Below are 17,360 nucleotides of genomic sequence, written 5' to 3'. Positions count from 1 at the left end.
GATTGTCACACTCAGTCAGTTCAGTTCAGTCACTCAGTCGTATCTGACTCTTTGCAACCCCATGAACCGCAGCACGCCAGGCCTCCCTGTCCATCACCAACTCCCGGAGTTCACTCAGACTCACGTCCATCGAGTCAGTGATGCCATCCAGCCATCTCATCCTCTGTTGTCCCCTTCTCCTCCTGCCCCCAATCCCTCCCAGCATCAGAGTCTTTCTAGTGAGTCAACTCTTCAGATGAGGTGGCCAAAGTACTGGAGTTTCAGCTTTAGCATCATTCCTTCCAAAGAAATCCCAGGGCTGATCTCCTTCAGAATGGACTGGTTGGATCTCCTTGCAGTCCAAGGGACTCTCAAGAGTCTTCTCCAACACCACAGTTCAAAAGCATCATTCTTCGGTGCTCAGCCTTCTTCACAGTCCAACTCTCACATCCATACATGACCACAGGAAAAACCATAGCCTTGACTAGATGGACCTTTGTTGGCAGATTGTCACACTAAGTGAAGTAAATTAGAAAGAGAAAGAAAAATACCATGTGATATCACTTATCTATGTGGAATCTTAAAAAATGATACAAATGAACTTATTTATAAAACAGAAATAGACTCACAGACATAGAAAATCAGCTTATGGTTACCAAAGGGGAAGGGGAGATATAAATTAGGAGTTTGGGATTAGCAGATACAAACTACTATATATAAGAGATAAACAACAAAGACCAACTGTGTAGCATAGGTAACTGTATTGAATATCTTGTAATAAGGTATAATAGAAAAGAATCTGAGAAAGAATATATACGTGTGTGTGTGTGGCAGTCACTCTACTGTATGACATAAACTAACACAATATTATATTAATTATGCTTCAATTGAAAAAAAAAAAAAACACCTGAAATAAAGACAGATCTTACATAGGCACAGAAGCCTCCTATCAGAGGTCTTAACTCTCTTGGCACTCACTTGAAAACATAGACACATATGTATACTGATTATATTGTTATGGTTGTTCATCACTATATGGTGATTTACCACCCCATAGATTGTAGCACACCAGGCTCCTCTGTCCTCCACTATCTCCCTGAGTTTGCTCAAATTCATGTTCATTTAGTTGGTGATACTATCTATCTATCTATCTATATACTTTAATACTTTAGCATAAAAAGGATTGTTTGACAAAAGAGAAAGAAAAAATTTTCCATTTTCTATGCCAGGTTATACTTTATGATCCTGTTACAAGCAGTGATCACCTTCATCTGTAAACAAATCTGGAGATGGACATGATGATGATGATGTTGGACAAGGAAGATGGTATCACTTCCAGCCTGTGGATAAGGAGAGTCTACAGGAAATTATATGATCTTCCCAAGGTCAACTTCCAGTAAGAGGTAATGACAGGGGAGAAGGCCACTTTGCTCCCAGCATGCTTCTGTGACTTTTTTGTGACTCTTGGGCTCAGAATTTCAGGAGACACAGTACGGATGATTAGCGCCTGGAGCTGCTCCCTGTTTTCTAGATTTCAAGGCCTGATTCTCTCAAACAGACCCTGCTCCCCAGTCTTCCTAATGACTGTATTTCCCAGACATTCCCTTCCAAAATGAATCAAGCTCTTTGCCTCACACAGTGGAAAATATCCTAAAGTGATTCTTAGAAGAAAGCTATATCCAATGATGTCTACCTAGTCCTTCTTTCTAACACGCATCTTTTTGTTTCACATATGGCACTAAAATCCTGAGTGTGTCTGTGCTTCCCCAACAGGACTAGGTCTTTTCCTTTGTATTTCTAACACTCAGCCCAACATCTGGTGCATTACAGGTGCACATAAAATACACGTTCAGATGAAATAAAAGGTGCAGTCTTCATTAATGATTTGAATATGATGACCCAGACAGAATTGATGCTTAGTTCAGTTCAGTTCACTCACTCAGTGGTGTCTGACTCTTTGCAACCCCATGGACCACAGCACGCCAGGCTTCTCTGTCCATCACCCAACTCCCAGAGCTTACTCAAACTCGTGTCCATCGAGTCAGTGATTCCATCCAACCATCTCATCCTCTGTCGTCCCCTTCTCCTCCTGCCTTCAATCTTTCCCAGCATCAGGGTCTTTTCAAATGAGTCAGCTCTTCTCATCAGGTGGCAAAAGTACTGGAGTTTCAGCTTCAGCATCAGTCCTTCCAATGAATATTCAGGACTGATTTCCTTTAGGATGGACTGGTTGGATCTAGTTGCATTCAAAGGGACTCTCAAGAGCCTTCTCCAACATCACAGTCCAAAAGCATCAATTCTTCAGCACTCATCTTTCTTTATAGTTCAACTCTCACATCCATACATGACTACTGGAAAAACCATAGCTTTGACTAGATAGACTTATGTTGGTAAACTAATGTCTCTGCTTTTTAATATGCTGTCTCGGTTGGTCATAATTTTTCTTCCAAGAAGCAAGTGTCTTTTAATTTCATGGCTGCAGTCACCATCTACAGTGATTTTGGGGCCCCAAAAAATTAAGTATGCCACTGTTTCCCCATCTTATTTCCCATGAAGTGATGGGACCTGATGCCATGATCTTCGTTTTCTGAATGTTGAGTTGTAAGCCAACTTTTTCACTCTTCTCTTTCACTTTCATTAACAGGCTCTTTAGTTCTTCACTTTCTGCCATAAGGGTGGTGTCATCTGCATATCTGAAGTTACTGATATTTCTCCCAGCAATCTTGATTCCAGCTTGTGCTTCATCCAGTCCGGCATTTCTCATGATGTACTCTGCATATAAGTTGAATAAGGGTGACAATATACAGCCTTGATGTACTCCTTTCCTAATTTGGAACCAGTCTGTTGTTCCGTGCAGATTCTAACTGTTGCTTCTTGATCTGCATACAGATTTCTCAGGAGGCAGGTCAGGTGGTCTGCTATTCCCATCTCTTTCAGAATTTCCCACAGTTTGTTATGATCCACACAGTCAAAGGCTTTGGCATAGTCCATAAAGCAGAAGTAGATGTTTCTCTGGAACCTTCTTGCTTTTTCTATGATTCAAGGGATGCTGGCAATTTGACCTCTGGTTCCTCTGCCTTTTCTAAATCTAGCTTGAACATATGGAAATTCACGGTTCAGGTACTGCTGAAGCCTGGCTTGGAGAATTTTGAGCACTATTTTGCTAGCATGTGAGATAAGTGCAATTGTGTAGTAATTTGAGTATTCTTTGGCATTGCCTTTCTTTGGAATAGGAATGAAAACTAACCTTTTCTAGTCCTGTGGCCACTGCTGAGTTTTCCAAATTTGCTGACATATTGAGTGCAGCACTTTCACAGCATCATCTTTTAGGATTTGAAATAGCTCAACTGGCATTCCATCAACTCTACAATTTTTGTTCGTAGTGATACTTCCTAAGACCCACTTGAGTTCATATTCCAGGATGTCTGGCTCTAGGTGAGTGATCACACCATCGTGATTATCTGGGTCGTGAAGATCTTTTTTGTATAGTTCTTCTGTGTATTCTTGTCACCTCTCCTTAATATCTTCTGCTTCTGTTAGGTCCATAACATTTCTACCCTTTATTGAGCCCATCTTTGCATGAAATATTCCCTTAGTATCTCTAATTTTCTTGAAGAGAACTCTAGTCTTTCCCATTCCATTGTTTTCCTCTATTTCTTTGCACTGATCACTGAGGAGGGCTTTCTTATCTCTCCTTGCTACTCTTTGGAACTCTGCATTAGAATGGGTATATCTTTCCTTTTCTCCTTTGCCTTTCACTTCTTTTCTTTTCATAGCTATTTTTAAGGCCTCCTCAGACAACCGTTTTGCCTTTTTTGCATTTCTTTTTCTTGGGAATTGTTTTGATCACTGCCTCCTGTATAATGTCAGGAACCTCCATCTATAGTTAATCAGGCACTCTGTCTATCAGATCTAGTCCCTTAAATCTATTTCTCAGTTCCACTGTATAGTCATAAGGGATTTGATTTAGGTCATACCTGATGGTCATGTATGGATGTGAGAGTTGGACTGTGAAGAAAGGTGAGCACCAAAGAATTGATGTTTTTGAACTGTGGTGTTGGAGAAGACTCTTGAGAGTCCCTTGGACTGCAAGGAGATCCAACCAGTCCATCCTAAAGGAGATCAGTCCTGGATGTTCGTTGGAAGGACTGATGTTGAAGCTGAAACTCCAATACTTTGGCCACCTGTTGCGAAGAACTGACTCACTGGAAAAGCCTGATGCTGGGAGGGATTGGGGGCAGGAGGAGAAGGGGATGACAGAGGATGAGATGGCTGGATGGCATCACCAACTCGATGGACATGAGTTTGTGTAAACTGTGGGAGTTGGTGATGGACAGGGAGGCCTGGAGTGCTGCAATTCACGGGGTCACAAAGAGTCGGACACGACTGAGAGACTGAACTGAATTGAACTGAACTGAATGGTCTAGCGGTTTTCTCCACTTTCTTCAATTTCAGTCTGAATTTGACAATAAGGAGTGCATTATTGGAGCCACAGTCAGCTCCTGGTCTTGTTTTTGCTGACTGTATAGAGCTTTTCCATCTTTGGCTGCAAAGAATATAATCAATCTGATTTCGGTGTCGACCATCTAGTGATGTCCATGTGTAGAGTCTTCTCTTGTTTTGTAGGAAGAGGGTGTTTGCTATAACTAGTGCATTCTCTTGGCAGAATTCTATTAGCCTTTGACCTGCTTCATTCTGTACTCTAAGGCCAAATTTCCCTATTACTCCAGGTGTTTCTTGACTTACTACTTTTGCCTTCCAGTCTCTTATAATTAAAAGGACATCTGTTTTGGGTGTTAGTTATAGAAGGTCTTGTTGTTCTTCATAGAACAGTTCAGCTTCAGCTTCTTCAGCATTGCTGGTCAGGGCACAGACTTGGATTACTGTGATGTTGAATGGTTTGCCTTGGAAACAAACAGAGATCATTCTGTTGTTTTTGAGATTGTATCCAAGTACTGCATTTCAGACTTTTCTGTTGACTATGATGGCTACTCCATTTCTTTTAAGGGATTCTTGCCCCCAGTAGTTGGTACAATGGTCATCTGAGTTAAATTCACCCATTCCAGTCCATTTAGTTCACTAATTCCTAAAATGTTGATGTTCATTCTTGCCATCTCCTGTTTGACCACTTCCAATTTGCCATGATTTATGGACCTAACATTCCAGGTTCCTGTGCAATATTGCTCTTTACAGCATCGGACTTTACTTCCATCACCAGTCACATCCACAACTGGGTGTTGTTTTTGCTTTGCTCCATCTCTTCATTCTTTCTGGAGTTATTTCTCCACTGATCTCCAGTAGCATATTTGCCACCTACCGACATGGGGAGTTCCTCTTTCAGTGTCCTATCTTTTTGCCTTTTCATACTGTTCATGAGTTCTCAAGGCAAGAATACTGAAGTGGTTTGCCAGTCCCTTCTCCAGTGGACCACATTTTGTCAGAACTTCCATCATGACCCATCTTGGGTGGCCCTACATGGCATGGCTCATTGTTTCACTGAGTTAGATAAGGCTGTGGTCCATGTGATCAGATTGGTTAGTTTTCTTTGATTTTGGTTTTCAGTCTGTCTGCCCTCTGAAGGAGAAGGATAAGAGAGGCAGGCTTATGGTGCTTAATAAATAGTAATTAAATGCATAAATATGTGAATGAATAAAGAATATTGATTCTAACAGAAAATACTGAGACATAAAATGATCTGAGATGATATTTTTTGTAACGAAGTGAAAGTGAAAGTCACTCAGTTGTGTCCGACTCTTTGCTACCCCATGGACCATACAGTCCCTGAAATTTTCCATGCCAGAATACTGGAGTGGGCAGCCTTTCCCTTCTCCAGGGGCTCTTCCCAACCCAGGGATCAAACCGAGGTCTCTTGCATTGCAGGTAGATTCTTTACTAGCTGAGCCACAAGGGAAGCCCAGTTTTTGTAATATATAAGACAAATTTCTCTTTTTACTTGTTTAATGTGGAATATGTTTCCATAGCCAAAATAACGCAGACTCTTGAACCAATACCAACAACTTTGATCAGAGTGACTTCAGCAGGAACTACATGCTTATGCTCAGCCGTGTCCGACTCTTTTGTGACACCATGGACCATAGCCTGCCAGGCTCCTCTGTCCATGGGATTTCCCAGGCAAGAATACTGGAGTGGGTTGCCATTTCCTTCTCCAGGGAATCTTCCCGACCCAGGTATTGAGCCAGAGTCTCCTGCATTGCCAGGCAGATTCTTTACCACTGAGCCACCAGGGAGCTCTACCCAGGTTAAGCACATCAATTAAGTAAATGAAGATTCTAAGCCATAAAATCAAAACTTCTGACTCAAAATTATGTGTGCTACATATTCTGTGTGAAGTGTGTATGGAAACGTGCTTCTTACACCAGGAGAAACAGTGTCACTTCTAAACACTGCGGAACACACAGCAGTGAAATTTGCCATCAGGAGCTCCAATCAGTTACTAAAGAATATCGTTGTAAAGGGAATTCGTAGTCTGCTTCTCTCTTAAACAGGCAACCTGGATACCATACACTGTCTTTGGACTTAAGGCAGATCACCTCCTGTGTGTTTGGGGTTGGAGTAGAGGGATGCTTGCCTGATTCTCGTATTTCACTTCTGGAAAATATGACCAAATTTAGACTCGATTTATGTTTGTGGAGTGGGGGTTTTTATGTCGATCATGTATTTGGTCTTGAATGTGTCATATAGAACGACTAAACATTTTTGTACAAGATGTAATAGGATTCTGTCACATGGCTGTAATTAGCATTAACACAATAAACAAGCTACAGCTGAGGTGGCTGGGCAAGTAAATGCATGACCAGGAAATACTATAAATATCTTTCCTTTTATGCCACAGATCCTATTCTTCACTGCCAGGACCAAAAATACACACAGCAGTGTCTCACTCCTGTTGCCATGTATTCGACCCAAATACCATTAACTATCCCCTTGCTCTCTGTTTATAAGAAGGTAAACAGAGACCTAACACCAGTATAGACATAACAGAGCTAAGACCTGGGAAAAATAACAAAGACACAGGATAAACCATGCCATTGCTCCAAGAAGCGGAGTGAGGGAAGTGAAGGCAAAGACACAGAGCTCTTTCAAAAACTGTGGGGTTACTGCTATCAGTTCTGTAAGTTAAGATTTCCAGCCTGAATCAGATGAGTGGTTTCCATGCTTGCTGGCTCCTTGCAACACAGCGTGGGGAGGGTGGGTGGGTGTTAGGACCCCATATTCAGTGGACTTATTTCTCTCCTGTGCTGTGAGATGTCTTCTAATGGTCCACTTTCCAAGCTCAAGAAATTCCCTCCAATTGTATAGCGACCTGTAATACATGAGATTGTGTAGATCTTTACAATTTGCAAGGGTCCCTAGGGAATCTTGTTTCATGAACCAGGAAGAAATCTGCCCAGAAAAGTCATCCCTGGAAGCTGAAGTTTCTGTAGGAAAACTGTTGGAAAAACACACGAATTAACAAAATAAAAGCACGTGTCTGAATACGGTGTTCTTTGGGCCACCCCCTGTGCATTCATGCAAGAGGGGGAAAAAACCAAAGAACTGAGAGAGTGAATTTGCTAACATGTTGATACAATATTGACAACACCGAGATGCATGGACAGGGAAATAACAGACAAGTTCAGGGTGAAGAATATCATGGGAAAGAACACCAGGGGCAGTGGCCCGGACCTTGAGCAGGGTCACCTGGTGAGTCAGAAACAGAACAATGATCTGGAGAAGCGGGTTCATGTTGTTCTTGGTTTTTCTTTCTCTGGCTGCCCTCTCAAAGCCACTGTGACCTCTGGGCTTCCCTCCTCAGTTGTCAGTTTGTTCTTTCTAAGGGAGCATATGGAACCCCGTTCTGCGGGCACCTTGTTAACCACTTGAAGGGAGCTTGTGGCCACATGGGAAAGCCTCCTTCAGCCACAGTATTGCTTTTGTTATTCCACCTGTAACACACAGCATGATGGTGACATCTTTCAACTAAAATGTGCAGCAATATTCTTATATTTGTCAGCATTTCCCATCTACAAAGTACACTTGGAAAACTGGGTAGAAGAAGGTCCCTGTTCAGCAGTGTCTCATCTTCCCGCCGCCTGGGTGTGGTCATGAGACCTCTGCCCTTACAGAACCACTGTCCCAGGAAGATTGGGGTGTAAATGTGATCGATGAGGTCGTGAAAGTGTGCCCAAGGAGCTCCAGGGCTGGCGACGATGAGGGATACACTTACCCTGGCTCACCTGGCACTCTGTACCTCACTGATGCTTCCTTCCTGCCATCCTCTAAAGGAAGAATGGGGATCATCGCCTTTGCAAAAGTTTACAGTTCCAAACAGACTTGAGTGAATTACTAGAAACTCAGTAAAAGGGGAATGTCTTTCAATGGAACATGTAAGAGAAGTGAGTTCTGTGTTTTTTCTGTTCCCTTTCTCTCTTAGTTTCCTGGTTGCTGTTGTCGTTTAGTCACTAAGTCGTGTCGGACTCTTTGTGACCCCAAGGACTGTAGCCCACCAGGGTCCTCTATCCATGGGATTCTCCAGGCAAGTATACTGGAGTGGGTTGCCATTTCCTTCTCCAGGGGATCTTCCCAAACCAAAGATTGAATCTGCATCCCCTGTGTCTTCTGCATTGGCATGTGGATTCTTTACCATTGAGCCACCAGGGAAGCCAAGTTTCCTGGAGTTGCCCTAAGAAAACACCACACATACAGAGTGGCTGGAAGCCATGGACCTGTGTGGATGTCCAGTTCCAGAAGCATGAAGTTTGAGATCTGAAATCAAGGTGTGGGTAGGGTGGATTTCTTCTGAAAGTCAAGATTGGTAGTCTGTTCCAACATTTCTCTTTGGCTTGGGAATGGTGTTCTTCTCCTGTGTCTCACCTTATCTTCCCCCTGTGCATGTCTGTGTTCAAGCTCCCTCATTTCTCTACAAGCACCAGTCACACTGGGTTGTTGTTGCTGTTCATTCACAGACATGAACAGCATGTCTGAGTGAGTTTAGTCTCATCAGTCATGTCTGACTCTTTGCCACACCATGAACTGCAGCACGCCAGGCTTCCCTGTCCTTCACTATCTCCTGGAGTTTGCTCAAACTCATGTCCTTTGAGTTGATGCAATCCAAACATCTCATCCTCTGTTGCCCCCTTCCTCCCCTGTCCTCAATCTTTCCCAGCATCAGGGTCTTTTCCAGTGGGTCAGCCCTTCCAATCAATTGGCCAAAGTATTAGAGCTTCAGCATCAGTACTTCCAATGAATATTCAGGGTTGATTTCCTTTAAGATTGACTGGTTTGCTCTCTTGCTGTCCAAGGGACTCTCAAGAGTCTCCTCCAACACCATAGTTCAAAAACATCAATTCGTTGGTATTCAGCCTTCTTTATGGTCCAACTCTCATATCCATACATAACTACTGGAAAAACCATAGCTTTGACTCTACAGACCTTTGTCGGCAAAGTGATATCTCTGCTTTTTAATATGCTGTCTAGGTTTATCATAGATTTCCTTTCAAAGAGCAAGCATCCTTTAATTTCGTGGCTGTGGTCACTATCCACAGCTGAGGCCTATCCTAATGGCTGAATTTTAACTTGATCAAATGCAAACACCCTTTCTCTAGATACAGTCACACTCTGAGGTCCTTAGGGTTAGGACTTCAGCATATGAGTTTGGGGACCACAATTGATCTCCTAACAGTCAATTCTCTAGCCATTAAAAATGTCATTAAAAATTTCACATGTGAAATACATTCACTCAGTCCCAACACCCTTTCCCCACCAAATCTTTGTCCATTCCTTCATTAACTCTAAGCCCCAAATCTCTACTCAGTATCATGTAAATTGCTGACTCAATAGACACGACTTTGAGCAAACTCCAGGAGATGGTGAAGGATAGGGAAGCCTGGTGTGCTGCAGTCCATGGGGTCGCAAAGAGTCAGACATGACTTAGTGACTGAACAACAACAACAAATCAGGTATGAAGGAGATTGTATTTCTGATTCATCCTGATGCAAATCCTTTTCCAGCTGTGAACCTGGGAAATCAGACAAGTGATCTGCTTAGCAAACACAGAGATGGACTGGGCATGGAGTAGGCACCCTCACTCCACAAAAGGAGAAGCCAGAAGGAAAATAGGGGTAACAGGCCCAACTTAGCCAAAATTCCAGCATGCACAGTCCCATTCAGTTCTAAGGTTTGAGAAGGATCCTCTTTGCCCTGATGATTTGTCCTCAGCCAACCTGGCAGGTTTTACCATCCTTTGGGGACTGTGTCTGGGAGCAGAAGCTGGCCACCATCATGCCTGACATCCCCAGCTTGGGAGGGAATTCAGGAGAAACCGAGGCCATAGCTACTTGGGGTCTCCCAGTGTCTGGCTGGCTTCCCAGGTGGCACTAGTCGTAAAGAACCTGCCTGCCAATGCAGGAGACATAAGAGACACAGGTTGGATCCCTGACTCAGGAAGATCCCCTGGAGAAGGGCAAGGCAACCCACTCCAATATTCTTGCCTGGAGAATCCCAAGGACAGAGGAGCCTGGCAGGCTATAGTTCATAGGGTCACAAAGAGTTGGACACAACTGAAATGACTTTAATGCAACAGTGTCTTGGGGGGGTGGGAGGCGAGCCCTCTGGATGCATCTATGAGTCAGAGGAGGTGGAAGAAGGAGGATGGCTGGGGCTTCCCTGAAAGGACCGGCTCAGAGAGGGTTGTGCTCATGGTTGAGAGTGATGGAACTTTCTCCAGTGGAGAACAGTGGCGAAGGGATGCCAGAGATTGGGGGAGGGCATCACACAACAGAAATGCTGCCAGGCTGCCAGGAAGAGGATGTGGTCTCTGCAAAGGGTCCTGAGGACCAGACCCTGGAGCAAGAGAAATGAGCATCGCCCAGATTGAAGGAGAGGCACCCCAGTGTTAGCCCTGGGTATCAGTAGGTAACTTTGATCTCTTTATCTGCTTTTCTATAATTCCACATTCCTACACCTTGAAGATATGGTGTGTTTGCTTCCAGACCATCAGAATAAAGCAAGTATTGCAAAGTCACACACATTTGGGTGCTTCCCTGGTGGCTCAGATGATAAAGAATCTGCCTGCAATGCGGGAGACCTGGCTTCAATCCCTGGGTCATGAAGATCCCCTGGAGAAGGAACTGGAAACCCACCTCCAGTATTCTTGTCTGGAGAATTTCTTGGACAGAGGAGCCTGGCAGGCTATAGTCCATGGGGTCGCAAAGAGTTGGACATGACTGAGCGAGTTAACACCTTCACTTCGCTTTTAGTGCATATAACAGTTATCTTTATAGGTTATTACAGAATATTGTGTAGAGTTCCCTGTGCTATACAGTAGGTCCTTGTGGATTATCTATTGTGTATATAGTAGTGAGTGTGTGTTAATCCTAAACTGCTAATTTATCCTCCGCCTCACATCTCCCCGTTGCTAACCTACATGGGAAAGAATATGAAAAATAGGGCTTCCCTGGTGGCTCAATGGTAAAGAATCCACCCGCCAATGTAGGAGACACAGGTTCAATCCCTGGGCTGGGAAGATCCTATATGCTGCGCAGCAGCTAAGCCAGTGCACCACAGGTCTGGAGGAATGCGCTCAGAGCCTGGGAGCCGCAAATGCTTAGCCCATGTGAGGTGACTACCGAAGCCTGCACACCCTGGAGCCCATGCTCTGCAACAAGAGAAGCCACAGCAATGGGAAGCCTGAGCAACATAACTAGAGAGTAGCCGCTGCTCGCTGAAAGTAGAGAAAATCCCATGCAGCAACAAAGACCCAGCACTGCCAAAAATAAATTGTAAAAGAAAAGAATCTGCAAAAGAATGAATATACATATATGTATAACTGAATGACTTTGCTGTGTCCCTGAAACTAACACAACATTATAAATCCACTATAAACCAATTAAAAAAATTAAATTAAAAAATTTTTTAAATTACACATTTTCCATTGCTATGTTTTTCCCTTTATATGTGTACCTATATGTAAGTTAATAAATACCTATATGTATTTATTTACACTGATACTTTTTCATGTCAATAAATACATATCTATATTATCTTTATTGGTTGTATAATATCTCCATGATATGTATATACCATAGTTTTTTTTAAAACAAAATGAAGAAATAATTGATTTTAAAAGCTATGTTTACACTATACTTTAGTCTATTAAGTGTGCAATAACATTATGTCTAAAAAAAAGTGCTGATCATTGTTCAGTCACTCAGTCATGTCTGACTCTTTTGCACCCCAAGGACTGCAGCACGCCAGGCTTCCCTGTCCATCACCAACTCCTGGAGCTTGCTCAAACTCATGTCCATTGAGTCAGTGATGCCATCCAACCATCCCATCCTCTGTCTTCCCCTTCTCCTCCCACCTTCAATCTTTCCCAGCATCAGGGTCTTTTCCAATGAATCAGTTCTTCGCATCAGGTGTCCAAAGTATTGGAGCTTCAGCTTCAGTGTCAGTCCTTCCAATGAATATTCAGGATTGATTTCCTTTAGGACTGACTGGTTTGATCTCCTTGCTGTCCAAGGGACTCTCAAGAGTCTTCTCTAGCACTACAGTTCAAAAGCATCAAGTCTTCGATGCTCAGTCTTCTTTATGTGCAGACCTTAATTGAAAAATAATGCTGCTGGGAAAATGGCACTGATAGACGAGCTCCATGCAGGATTGCTACAAACCTTCAGTTTGTGAAAAACACAGTTAATCTGTGAAGTGCAATAAAAAAGGATAGGCCTGTGTGCGTTACCTTTAAATGGAAGAAGGAAAAACCATAAATACCATAAAGTACTGGAGTCACAATGAAGTGAGCATATTTAAAATACAATGAGTCTGCAAGTATCAGAAAGGTGATTTAATAGAATAAAACCCAAACAACGTCCCCTGGTTTACGAATTCTGTGAGAATGATGAGCTTAGTCATGCATAACTATTAAGAGGTAAGAAGCAGGCAGGAAGTCATCCGGTCTGACTTGTCCAGTGCGCGAGGAACCAATATCCAGGGTGGTGCCAACCGGCCTGGAGGTCACACAGGTCATCACTACCAGCAATGGAGGCAGCTCCCCCTGATCTGGGATACAGCCCCCCTGCTCGGCCCCCACAAGTGTCTCTCCAAGGGAAGGGGACACGCAAGTCCTCTCACTGCCCATCCTCCACCACCCCTGCCAGGAAACACCCTCTATTCCATTTCTGCAGCAGACAGCTCCCGTGATGAGGAGCACAGGCAGGTGGGCTCCTGAACACACTTTTCAAGGAGAGGAACTGAAGCCATCCCCTCCACTCCAGTTGTCTCACTCCACTTCTTGTCTGTGCTATGACTATTGAAAATGTGTACTGCCTGCAGCTCTGCCTATACCGTGTGTGTGTTAGTCGCTCAGTCGTGTCTGACTCTTTGCAATCCCAAGAATTGTAGCCCACCAGGCTCCTCTGTCCATGGAATTTTCCAGGCAAGAATACTGGAGTGGGCTGCTATTCCTTTCTCCAGGGGATCTTCCCAACCCAGAAACTGAACCCACGTCTCCTGCCACTGCAGGCAGATTCTTATCATCTGAGCCACCAGGGAAGCCTGCCTATACTACGGAGGTCTCACCAACACTCTGAACGTTTCAAGGCCAAAGAAAAGAATCACAGCTATAGCAAAGGAAAAAAGATGAGACAGAAAAGGAGAGACAGACTGTGAGAGAGACAGAAAGTGCGCAGCAGTGCCTGGAGAGACAGTGAGACAGAGAGAGCAATCTATTCAGCAAGGGCCAGAAAAGAAAACAGCCATAGACGCTGGAGTTCAGGAGTCAATTAAGGAAAAGATTTAGCTGATTATGGGGCCCGTGGAGGGAGGGAGATGCCTCGCAGGCCACAGCTAAGTTGCATAGTCAGAGAGAGTCATGCCGGACTTCACCTCATCATATCCAGACCGGAGAACAGAGGTGTGGTATCTGACACGACTGATGATCTCCCCTTCCCGGTCGGCCCCTGCAGGCATCTCCCTCCACATCGGCACCGGCAGCATCCTGGAAATGGACAGGATGCTCACCTGCAAGACAGCCACTGGCTCTGTCCCTTCCCCAGGGGAGACATCGCCAAAAGTAATGACACAGCATAGCTCTGGACACGGATGTTTTCTCTAAGACAAGATTAAGGCACATCACCCAAGGCAGTAGTCATGTGTGAAGAAATCAGATTGGAAGAATTTTAAAACTGTCCTTTCAAAATTATCCATCCATTGTATTTTTTTTTTTACACTTTATTTTACGCTCTTACAAACATGCGCACATACAACCATATACATCATCTTCCTGAGGATGAAAGACAAGGATGCTGGCACAAAAGGGAGTGGAGTCAGTCTAGGAGAGTAGCAGAGGGCAGACAGTGGTCCTTTCTCCTCTCCTTTCAGACCGCAACTCCAGGCAGGCACTCAGGCGTGTGTGCAGTGCTTCTATCTCTCTCTTTTGTTCAGACCATAAAGGATCAGCATAATGTGCAGAAGCCATCTTCCTGCCCCCTCCCCACCTCTGTGTTTCCCTTCCTGGAGCTCTGTGTCTGCAGCTGGAGAAGGCCTGCCACTGAGAGCGGTCAGTGTCACAGGGCAGTTCTGCTGACACTAAAAACACGTGCTTTTAGGAAACAGTTATTCACCTTCTTTATAAAATCCCTGGGGTATCCAGTTGAATGCCTTTTCCAGAGCAGCTTCTCGAAAAAGAAAGAAAAACAGTTGGATTAATATACTTTAAATGAAAATAAAGTTTGTTTAAATTGCGAAAGAAATCAAGTTCTAGCAAATGTCTGGTTAATAGGACACATGAGAACATGTGAAAATGCTTTATCTGGAACCACAAACATCCCTCCTGTAGTTAGCATCACTTGTATTTGTGCAGAGTGTGGGTGTGCTGAGTTGCGGTGTAAAAAGTATTTTGTACAGCAGGTCCTTGTCCAGATGTGTCTGGAAGCCCTGCCCTGTGCTGACCACCCTAGCACTTCTCTGTGATCATGTTAACTGTGAAACAGATGAAGCTGGAGAGGCACAAGGAGAAGACACTTACATGCCTTAGTTGAATTGCAGAGGGGAGGGGACTTCACTCAAGGGTGAAGGCCTTCCTGCACATGGAATTAGGAAAGTCCTGTGTCCAAGTTTTGTGCCAGAAGGAACAGCCTGGCTGCAGTGCAGGAACAGAGGGGCCGGGGGTTTGGAGTCTGTGATAAAGTTCCACTGGAGTATGGAGGAGAGCCTACACATGCACAGTGATGGGAGAAATGCTCACGATGGAATGGACTCAGAAGAGATTTAGAGTGAAAACCGAGCTTACCGGTGTATGTGAACACATATGAAAAGTTATCCATTCAGTGGACATTTATAGAATAACATGCCAGGAACTCTTTCAGACGTTGGAGCATAAAATATTAGAATAATAACCATAATAACACTAGGGGCACAGGCTCTGTTCTAGACTCTTGTGTTCAATAATCACAACACTTCTGTAAGGTGGCTACTATTAGCCCGTTTTATAAATGAGGAAACTGAAGTCCCGGAGGGGTGAAGTAACTTAGTTAAAAAACACTCTCAAGTGAATGAGAAGACAAGCCACAGACTCGGGGAAGATGTCTGCAAAAGACACATGTGAAAAACGATTGCTGTCGGAGACATACAGAGCACTCTTAAAAGTCAACAATAAGAAAATGAACAACCTGATTCAAAAATGAGCATGAGACCTGAATGGACACTGTATCGGAGAAGACATCCTGATGCCAATTAAGCATATGAAAAATTGCTCCGTATCATATGTCATCAGTTCAGTCAGTTCAGTCGCTCAGTTGTGTCTAACTCCTTGCGACCCCATAGACTGCAGCACGCCAGGCTTCCCTGTCCATCACCCACTCCTGGAGTTTGCTCAAACTCATATCCATTGAGTCCGTGATACCATCCAACCATCTCATCCTCTGTCATCCCCTTCTCCATCTGCTTTCAATCTTGACCAGCATCAGGGTCTTTTCCAATGAGTCAGCTCTTAACATCAGGTGGCCAAAGTATTGTAGTTTCAACTTCAGCATCAGTCCTTCCAATGAACACCCAGGACTGATTGCCTTTAGGATGGACTGATTTGATCTCCTTGCAGTCCAAGGGATTCTCAAGAGTCTTCTCCAATACCACAGTTCAAAAGCATCAGTTCTTAGGCACTCAGCTTTCTTTATAGTCCAACTCTCACAAAAACCATAGCTTTGACTAGATGGACCTTTGTTGGCAAAGCAATGTCTCTGCTTTTTAATATGCAAAAGGTTTGTCATAGCTTTTCTTCCAAGGAGCAAGCATCTTTTAATTTCATGGCTGCAGTTATCATCTTCAGTGATTTTGGAGCCCAAGAAAATAAAGTCTATCACTGTTTGCATTGTTTCCCCATCTATTTGCCTTGAAGTGATTGGACCAGATGTCATCAGATAAACGCAAATTAAAACAACAACGATATACCACTACACACCTATGAGATTGGTTAAAATCCAAAACACTGACAACATCAAATGCTGGTGAGGATGTGGAGAAACAGCAACTCTCATTCATGGTGCCGTTTTAAACATATTCTTACTATTTGATTCAGCAATCATGACCATTGGCACTTACTCAAAAAAATCAAAGACTTCTGTCCACACAAACCTCTCTGTAAACTTTTGTGTGCAAGCTTGCTAAGTTGCTTCATTTGTGTCTGACTTTTTGCAACCTTATGGACTGTAGCCTGCCAGGCTCTTCTATCCATGGGATTCTCCACGAAAGAATATTGCTCTCCTCTGGGAGATCTTCCCAACCCAGGGACTGAATGTATCTCCTTCATCTCTTGCATTACAGGCAGATTCTTTACCACTGGGCCATCAGGGAAGCCCCTATGAATTTTTACATCAGTTTTAGTCATAATTACCAAAACTTGGAAGCAACCAAGATAACCTTAAGTAAGTGAATGGATAAATACACTGAGGTACAACCATACAATGAAATATTAGTCACCGATAAAAAGGAGTAAGCTGTCAAGTCATGAAAAGACATGGAGGAACTCCATATGCCTGTCACTAAGTAAAATAATCCATTCTGAAATGGAAATGGTTACATACCATATGATTCCAACTATAAGATATTCTGGAAAACAAAAACTATGAAGACAGTACAAAGACACAAGTTGTCAGGGGCTGGAAGGAGGAGAATGAGGAAGATTTTTACAGTGAAACTTTTGCAAGATACTGTAATATGGATACATGTCATTATCTCTTTATTAAAACCTAAGCAAGTATGACTCCAAGAGCAAACTCTAATGTAAACTATGTATTTCAGGTGATTGTAATGTGTCAGGGCAGGTCCATCACTTTAACTATCTGGTGGGGGATGTCCATAGTAGGGGAGGCTGTGCATGTGTGGGGACA

This window comes from Bos taurus, chromosome 11 (assembly GCF_002263795.3).
Source record: "Bos taurus isolate L1 Dominette 01449 registration number 42190680 breed Hereford chromosome 11, ARS-UCD2.0, whole genome shotgun sequence".
Lineage (NCBI taxonomy): Eukaryota > Metazoa > Chordata > Mammalia > Artiodactyla > Bovidae > Bos > Bos taurus.
Note: the sequence above shows the minus strand (reverse complement) of the source record.